This window comes from Pinus tabuliformis, chromosome 2_1 (assembly GCF_031772625.1).
Source record: "Pinus tabuliformis cultivar Carrire ecotype Pingquan chromosome 2_1, CPIR1, whole genome shotgun sequence".
NCBI lineage: Eukaryota > Viridiplantae > Streptophyta > Pinopsida > Pinales > Pinaceae > Pinus > Pinus tabuliformis.
The window spans coordinates 98817001-98827210 of NC_142299.1; the positions used below are offsets into that span (position 1 = coordinate 98817001).

General features: G+C 36.0%; 1 pseudogene; it reads right to left on the minus strand.

Moving 5' to 3' along the window:
• Positions 1-1077: 1077 nt before the first annotated feature.
• LOC149198970 (auxin response factor 2B pseudogene) lies at positions 1078-2771 on the minus strand (annotated as a pseudogene).
• Positions 2772-10210: the final 7439 nt, after the last annotated feature.

A 10210-nucleotide genomic window follows, 5' to 3' on the forward strand; every position in this document is an offset into this window, starting at 1 on the left:
ATCTATAATGCCCTACTTAATCTTATCATGCAAATTTTACTAGTGTTTAAATTACCTTAAAATATTGACTTATAATAATCAAGAAATATTGGAACATACCTACATTGGTGAAGCTATAAATTTATTATTGATATAAATTTTGTTATTATTCAATTCCTAACTTACCTCAAATTTAAATTTTGATAGGATATGATCTCCTTCCATTTATTCCAATTTAAATATTCATATCCCCAAAATGTCCTCTCAAATTTACTTGGGAGAAGACATGGTCCTCTCCAATTAATTACCAAATTATATATTCATATCTCATCCCCAAAATGTCCTCTCAAATTTACTTGGGAGAAGACATGATCCTCTCTAATTAATTACCAAATTATATATTCATATCTTATCCCCAAAATGCCCTCTCAAATTTACTTGGGAGAAGATAAGTCAAATGTAAGGATCAGGGGGTAGTTATGACATTAATTATAGGTGGTTGAGGTGGAGAAGAGAAGGGGGCATAAAAGGGGAAGGATGATGGGAGGATGGGGGACCCTGGGTCTTGGTTTTGGTTTTCGTTTTGGTTGTGGTTTTGGAGGATTTTGTTTTGAGAGGAAGGTGGAGAAAAGAGAAGGGAGAGAAGGAGAGTATTTTTTTAACTTGGACACACTACATCTAGTTGGACTTGGGCTCAGAGGGATAGGGAACCTGTGGAGGTTTCCTAGGCTAGGAAATACTTCCTAGTTGGCTGGGAGGTAAATCTAGTCAGTAGTCAAGAAGAGCATCGCAGCATGAATAGGAGCTCAAGGGCATCTCAACTAGGCTATTGGAACAGGTATTCCTCTGTTTATAGATTACTCATGTAAGTGATTGAAATGAAATGCTTACTTATTTAATTGTGGGGAATAAATTTTAATGGTAAATTATCGTCGATTAAATGTTTAGTTAGAAATAAGTTATTTCCCATTTTATTGTATTTAAATTAGAGAAATTTAGTTTTGTTAGAGGACCCTAGGATGGAGCCTCACACGTGGTATCGGAGCCAGGTTTCAACTCTTCGGGACTTTATAGGCCCTATGCACTTGCTTCAGCATACTAAAATTTGTGGCCAACCTCAGCCCCATTGCTGTAGTCTACTGATCCATGTATCATTAATTCCTGAGATGAGGACACCAAATTGGGTCGAGGCTTCTTAGTCCTTGGTGCTGGCAAAGGATTAAGTGCTGCAGATGAAGCTACAAACGTCTCAATTTCCCATGGTGAAACCCTCTCTGGTCGAGGGACCACTGATGTTTCATCCCACTGGACCTTAAGTGATCTCCACTTTGAATCTGGCCATCTCACATTATCAACCTCACCCATGCCAATAATTGTACCAGTAAACCTCTGCTCAAGAGACTCTTCTCCTTCAAAACGCATCTTGAACCTCATGCCAACAGAGAGACTACTATTCACTACCTCCATGTATTTATCATAAGGAATGATAAACTCTGACGGACTTGTCCTGCAAAAGAGAGCCATTACTATCTTGCAGACAAGCCAAATAAAAAATATGGCAACAGAATATAGTCATAAACAATATCTTCTCGTTAAGTCTGCAAGATGCTCATATTAAGCACATCAAACTCGACAAAAGCAAGGACTAGAACCATATATTATTTCTGATAAGAGAAAATACCCATCAGGTTCAGTATTTGGTAATATGAACTCATCAGCTCTTAAAAGCATGGCACATCTATCCTCTTATTATCTCATGACAACATCAAACATTTTCCAGATCAATTTTCACCAAATTGTTTAAAAAATATCTAGAATAATTATACCTCTGAACTATGAATGGCATTTAAATAGATTAATACTCCACACACCCTTGTTAGCAAGTGCCCAAGGATGACAACTGTGGTAATAAAACAGAATCACATCTAATTTTCAGACAACATACCTAGGTTTGTAATAAACGGTAAAAATAGTCTGAGTTGAAATAGCATGTGATGCAGTTGCAATGACACCAAGATGCATGTTGTGACTAGATAAAACTGATGATGGCATGTTAGTCTGCTGACGCATAGCACACCTAACTCCAACACGCAGTTCTCCACTTTCACCCCTCAAGAATATGAAAGCATCTCCTGCTACCAGCCTCTTTGAGCTGACAAAAACACTCCACCCAGTGGTTAGTAAATGCCTCCGTGGTTGGCCTCTAAATATATGGTGGAATCACCATTCCATTCCATGCAAATCTCTAGCTACCAGCTCTTGCGAAGGAGGTTGCTGACTCATGTCGAGGCTGAGGAGGGGCTGCCCCTGAGTCATGAGATGACTCATTTTGCTGCAATATCGAACCAAAGGTCAAAACATCTACACTTCTCATCAGTAAATCCTGCACATTATAGGATAACATTCCAGAAAATGAAATAAGGAAGTACATTTCCCTCTGGCAATAGAGTGATCTGCACAAATACTTCATCTATCTCAGGTTCTTCTCGAAATTGCACATTGATCACATGACAAAGAATCTTAGAAGGTAGATTATACAGTGGCATATGTTGATCAACCCCTTGGTTTGTTGATGCTTCAACCTACTCTATATGGCCTTGAGGAAAGTAAAAAGCTATCTCCCCTACACGAGGCATAGTAACAAGTGGGCCAACACATGCATGCCGTAGCTCTTCATACAGAAGAGATTCACTGGCATCAGTTCCAATCCCTCCAGAGAAAGAATTATGCGTTGAATTTGTACTTTGGGAAGGCATAAATGATAAGAGACTGAGGAGCTCCGGGAACCTCATTGGCTAATGTCGAATAGTTACCCGAAGAACTATTATGAGGCAGCCTGCCAGAGAAATTCCTGAAGTTGTCTGCATAAGACATGATATCATGATGTTATGCTAAAGCTCAGACACAATGTTGGAATACCTGGTTTCCACCAAACCCATGTAAAAAAAAAAAAAAAGACTTTCACTACTTCTGCTATCAAGCCAGCTTTCCCAAGAAAATCAATCAAAATTGTAAATGTCACTGCATCTGAACGACACCCTGATTCCTTCATTTCCTTGTGCAACAGGAATGCCTCCTCATGCATTCCTTGCTTTCCATACATGTGAATCATAATATTGTAGGTGATTTCATCTATTCTAAATCCAGTAGATGTCATTTTTCTATGAACTTTATCAACTTTTTCCACCTTCCCATTCTTTGCAAATGAGTACAGTAGAGCATTGTAGGTAACAACATCTGGTAAAAATCCTCTGGCTTGCAATGTACAAAATAGCTTTTCTGCCTCTTCATCCATTCCAGATCACCCATAAACTGGAATCATGACATTATAAGTCCAGAGATCTGGCTCACAACCAAATCGCTCCATATCCCTAAAAACATTTGTTGCCTCAGTTGAATTGTTGCTCGCCGCACAGGCAGTGATCAATGTATTGTAAGTAATAGCATCAGGCCTCAATCCAGCCTTACACACTTCACCAAGTAGTCTAATCCTAGAGTGATTCTCCATATGACTGGCCTTGGTGCGGGAGTTAATCAAAATATTGAAAGTCACAAGGTCCAGTTTGCAACCCCTGGACTGCATCAGCTGAAGCAATTCCTCCACTTTTTCTCTACCACCATGTCTAGCATAGACTCCCATCATTGCATTGTACACATGAACACAATTTCCTATCGTAGACTTGGCTCTCTGAAATATTTCTTCAGCAAGGGTAGCTTGATTAGCCCTCCCTATTGAGCCCTGAAACTACATCTCTTCTACACACTTTTCTAGACTTTTTCCCCTCACTGGTGCCTCACAACCCATCAAAAATCGTTACATATTGATTCTGAGAGTGAATTTAAGTGGTTTTCTAACTATGTTTTTGTGTTTGCTATTTGACTTAGATTTTGCTCAACAGCTGCGGAATGCAGCCACTTTCCGCAGCTGTTTTTGTTGATCTCTAGGATTCAGGTGTTAGTAAGCAAAACAATGCACGTGGGCAAGTTAGAAATGATCTGGACATGGACCAGGTCCTATTGGTTTAGCCAGACTCGTAGAGGAAAGTCGTGGTCAAACGATGGTCAAATGAGGAGTCCTACGGCAAACAGGTCTCTGTTTCAGCACGTAAAAGGGTCCGAGACCATTCCTAGATCAGTGGATTCATTTTGACAGTTGTAGACTACCTCCATGAAACAAATCCAATAGCCACCTTTTGGTAGATTGAATGATCATGGCAACCAACACGCTAAGCTCATGGATGTTGTCTTTTTACGTGTCTTCTGCTGAAGGAGTTCCATAGGAAAAACAGTTATGTAGTTTCCCTTATAAATAATGCGTTTGCAAATGCATGTAGCTAGTTTTTTTGATGCAATCTTGCTGTTAAGTTTATGACCTATGCCATGACACTAGTCTTGATGTGATAACGAGAGTATCCTTCCTCTATTTTGAAATATAATAAGACTCTATTTTATATGACTATGCGAGCATAATCTCGGACAGACAGCGTGTTAACCAAGGCCGTGAAGAGGGCCTCTGCTAGCTAAGGTTTCATTCTTTTATTTCTGTAAAGTTTTCATATGCTAGTGTTTTATTTCCACTGTAGATATTTCGTAGTTTGTTCACTTGTGTATATTTCACATTTCAGTTATGGTGTTAATGTTTCATTCCTGTACATGATTTTCCAAGTGTTGTATATATTTTTTAACACTGATCAGTGTGTTTCAGGTTAGGATAGGCCCAAGCATTTTCATACAATTTTTGTAGTAAATAGTGACATGAGATTTTTCCTCTTTGTTGACTTTGTTTTTCTTAGCTTTCAATTTCAGTTATGCTTTGATTTCAGTGTTATTCATTTTTTGTTGATAGTTAGTTTAGATATCAAATTCTTCATGTCATTTAACGTTATCTCTAGAGCCATGGCTTAACCCCGAAAAACTACTTGGCGAGCTATCGGATTTTGAGTGAAGTGATTTGATTCTTCATGTTATTGACGTTATCTCTAGAGCCATGGCTTAACCCGGAAAAGCTACTTGGCAAGCTATCGGACTATAAGTGAAGAGACTTGATTTTATTTTCATTTGCAAGTAGATAATTTAGATATCAATTCCTCATGTTATTGACGTTATCTCCAAAGCCATGGCTTAACCCCGAAAAGCTACTTGGCGAGCTATTGGACTATAAATGAAGTGAATTGGTTTTACTTTTATTAGTTTGTAGTTTTTGATTTGTTTGAGTGCAATAGCTTAACTTTTATTTCTGTATTTAGATGAGCAGTAGAGATAGATATTTCATTATCAGTAGTTCATCACTTGTTTGATTCAAATAGCTGCACATTTACATTCTTGTTCAAGTATTAATCTCATCATTAGCATGTTTTGAGATCCTATGAAGTGCTAAGTTCTAGAAGTCATCATAAAGGACATAATTCCCTTAAAATCTATACCCATACTTGCCTTCTAAAGTATTCTTAAAACTTGGGAATAGGATTTCCATTTGCATCAAGAGACAAACCAAGATAAAACCCCCAAAAACAAGATAAAATTGAAAACAATAAAAAGTAAGAAAGAGGTCGTCTTGCACATATAGTGCGCCACACTTCATCAGTTTACGACTCCCGGATTGATAATTAATGTAGCAATTTAGGACATAATAAATTGACTAAACATTTTGGCGCCATTGCCGAGGAAGTGTAACTAGGTAGCTGATCTCTTACAAAAAAAAAGAAGGGAAAAATTGATAACTTCTTGAAGTATGCTCTCCTCTTGCACCTAGTGTGATCTGGAGGATCAGAAAAGAGAGTTATTAGTTTAATAATTTCTTGATTATGCTCTCTTCTTGCACCTAGTGTGACCTAGAAGATCACAAAGAGAATTCTTAGCCCGACTTAAAAGTAAAAAAATTAAAAAAAATTAAAAAAATGACATGCATAGAGCAAGAGATTCTAGGGGAAGGTTTATAGCTAGGGCCAAAAGTTCGATTTTCACAACTCCAGCTATTTCAAGGCATAGACAAGATACACCTCCATCATCTCCGACTCATACTCCCAGCCTTAGGATTCCTGGAACTCAAGGGGTAGCAGCTGAATTAGGAGATTCTCCCACACTATCTACTAAATCTGATCTAGGAGAAGAACCCTTCTTCATTTCTAGAGGGGAACATATTGTAATCAAAGAAGTAGAATCACCTGAAGAAGAGGAGGGAGAAACTCTTCCTCATTCACCATTAATAGAAGAACCAGAAGACTCTGAGGAAACTATCATGACAGAGGAAGTATTAGATAGATTTGGAGGAGGGGGTAGAGGTAGAGGAAGAGGAAATAATGGAGGAGGTAGAGGTAACAATGGGGGAAATAAGGATGGAGATAACTCATTTGGATTCCCTATAGCTGATGAGGAAACTCATACAACAATGAAAAACATTTCACCATCTATCCTCCCAAAATTTTATGGGTTGCGAAGTGAGGATCCTGAAACATTTCTATTTGAGTTTGAAGTCTTGTGCCGAACCTATGACTATATGGAAAACTCTCAAAAACTCAAACTATTTCCTTCAACATTGAAAGGAGTTGCTTTGAAATGGTTCATGGGATTAGTCACTCAATCTATTAGGACTTGGAATGATATGAAACAAATTTTTTTGGATATATACCTGGATTATTGTATGCCCACCAATCATAAGGATGATGTATTCAAGATGATGCAAAGAGAAGATGAAAACTTGGAGGATTTACTTGAAAGATTTCAATACAACTTAAAGAGAGAAAAAAATGAGTAATTTAGATGAGGAAACCTTGAAAGCCCTTCTATTGAAAGCCATTAGAGATGAATGGATAGATATCTTAAACATGATGGGGAAGGGAGACATTTCTCAACTTCCACTCCGTGACATAGCAGAAGTATGTGTTCATCTCTCAAGGGGAAAATCTAAAACTGGAAAAGGGCCTAGAGATCCTTCTCTTATTAGAGAAAATAAATCTACAATTGGATCAGTAAGTAGGGCAGAGATTGGAAATATGCTTGATGAGTTCAAAACTAATATTCTAGGGAGCCTTAGTGAATAACTAGACACCCTTAGAATACAAAACAAGTAGAAAGCAGAAGCTGATGCCTTGGCCATCTTTTGTCCAAAATGTAGAAAGAAACATGCTCTAAGGGAATGTCCCTTGGATGCAAAAGTTGTAGAAACATGTATGATTTTCTCAGAAAGTCATGAGACCAAGGATTGTCCTTCCATCCTTGGGCTCAAAGCTGCCTTTCAGGAAGATCCAAATCCAATAGAGTCCCTTTGTTTTGCTTCACGAATACCATGGTAGGGGCAACAAAATCAAGGATTTAACAATCCTATGAACTTTCAGCTCCCACCAAATTGGAATTCTTGGCAACAACCTTGGCCCCAATCTCAAAATCCATACCAATCATGGGCACAAGGGATGCAAAATCCTTATGGGAGATTTACTCAATTTTATCAATATCCTCCATCTTTTCCAAATCAACAAAATCCACCAATTCCAAATCAAAACCCACAACTTTCATTATCATTACCACAACAAAAACCTTCTCAACAAAATCCAAATTCTCAACTCTTGCTTCCATTTCAGCAAAAGACAAATCAATTACCAGCCCAGAAAACAGTAGACCAATCAAACAACCTCAGAGAAGGATGAATCCAAATCTTAGGGAGATAGTGAAAGAAGAGCTCCAAAAACTACTCAATGTAAATTTCATTTACCCAATTTTAGATAGCCGATGGGTTTCTCCTTTGGTTATAGTACCCAAAAAGAATGGTAAATGGAGGGTATGCATTGATTACAGGGAATTGAATAAAGCAACTTTGAAGGATCACTTTCCTTTGCCTGTTATTGATCAAGTATTAGATACATTAGCAGGCAAAAAGTACTTTTCATATCTGGATGGTTTTAGTGGTTATAATCAAATTTAGGTAGCACCTGAAGATCGGGATAAGACCACATTTACCTGTCCATGGGGAACTTTTGCTTATCGAGTGCTTCCTTTTGGATTATGTAATGCACCCGCAACATTCCAAAGAGCAGTACTAGGAATTTTTTCTGATCTAATCCATGATTGTGTAGAGGTATATATGGATGATTTTACAGTTTATGGTGATTCATTTGAAGAGGCATTAGAAAATTTGGAAAAAGTCCTTATAAGATGTAAAGAAACAAACCTTTCACTAAGCCATGAAAAATGCTTTATGATGTTTACTGAAGGTATTTTTTTAGAACATAATATTTCAGGGGATGGGATTAAAGTTGATAGATCAAAAGTTGAAGTCATCTCCAAGTTACCTATTCCAAGTTGTCAAAAAGATGTTAGAATTTTTCTGGGATTTACTGGATATTATAGAATATTTATAGAAAACTTCACCAAAATAGCATCTCCACTCTTCAAACTGCTTACAAAAGACTATGAATTCAAATGGGGTCCTGATTGCCAATCAACATTTGAATCTTAGAAAACAAGAATATCTGAAGCGCCTATCTTGAGAGGACCAAATTGGAAACTTCCTTTCCATATTTCTATAGATGCTTCAAATACGGCTCTAGGGGCTGTATTGGGACAGAAAGATTTAGTTCCTTATTCCATTTACTATACCAGTAAAAATTTAACTCCTACCGAGTTGAACTATACTGTGACTGAAAAAGAGTTCTTAGTTGTTGTTCATGCAATCAATAAGTTTAGACATTATATAACACCTGGAAACCCCTATTAAATAAAATAAAAAAGCAATAAACAAAGATTTACACACATTCATTAAAAATAAATAAATAAAATAAAATACAAATATACATAAATAAATAAATAAATATTAATATTAATAAATAAACAAAATTATTTAATTAGTAAATAGATAAATATAACCTATCATGGCTAGCTCCCTATCTAACTCTCCTTTAAATAAAATTTAACAAGATCACATAATAAATTAGTTAACATAAAAATTCAAAACTAATCTTTAAAATTATATACATTCTAGTAAAACAATTAACATATAGCTAAGGATCTTAACAGGTAATATAGATTTAAAAAAAAATAAAAATAATATATATATATATATATATATATATATATATATATATATATATATATAAACAATAATGAAATAAAATAAAACTAAATAAATAAATAATAATAATAAATAATAAATAAAATAAATACTTATTTAAATAAATAAATAAAATAATTATTAATTAATTAATCATTTGTAAGCCGACTACAAAAGAAGACATCAAAAATCTTTTTCAATAACTATTAATAAGCTTTGTAATTTCACGCTCTCTCTTCTCAAATACAAATCTCATTGCCCTGATGATGGACTCACTAAGCTAGTCCGAAACGTTGGTTTCAAAACTGTTCACAGGTTTTTCCACAAAAATAAAAACTCTAGCAACCTGTATGGACTCTCTCTTTAACATTATATAACTGGCTATGAAACTTTTATTTATACTGATCATTCTGCAATTAGATATCTAATGAACAATCCCATTACTAATGGCAGAGTTACAAGGTGGCTCCTACTTTTATAGGAATTCAATATTACTGTGTTAGATAGACCAGGGAAACAAAACACAGTAGCTAATTTCTTGTCTAGGATTCAGAATACTGAAGAAGATTCTCGTGTAGAGGACAAGTTTCTTGATGAATATTTATTTGCAGTAACTACTAAGACTCCTTGGTATGCAGATATAGCTAACTATTTGGTTACAGGGAAACTAACTCCACATTTATTTCCTGGTGAAAGAAGAAAGATTATTCAGGAGAATTCAAAATATTCATGGATTTCTAACGAATTGTTTAAAACAGGGCCAGATCTTGTGATCAGAAGATGTGTTAGAGAAGATGAGATGCCTGATATTCTAAAAGCATGTCATGATGAACCATGCGGCGGACACTTTGCTGAAAAAAGGATAGCCTATAAAATCCTCTCTTTACGATATTATTGGCTATAATCCCTTTTCAAAGATGCAAAACAATATGTCAGAAGATGTGATAGCTGCCAAAGAGTAGGGAAACCTACCCTTTCAAATGAAATGCCATTACAACCACAGGTACTCATCGAACCCTTTGAAAAATGGGATTTAGATTTCATTGGACCTATTAACCCACCATCTAAACAAAGAAAGTATATATTGGTATGTACTGATTATGTCACTAAATGGGTAGAAGCCAAGACATTATTTTCTGCTACTGAGCATTCAGTTGTTAGTTTTCTTTATGAGGATATTTTTACTCA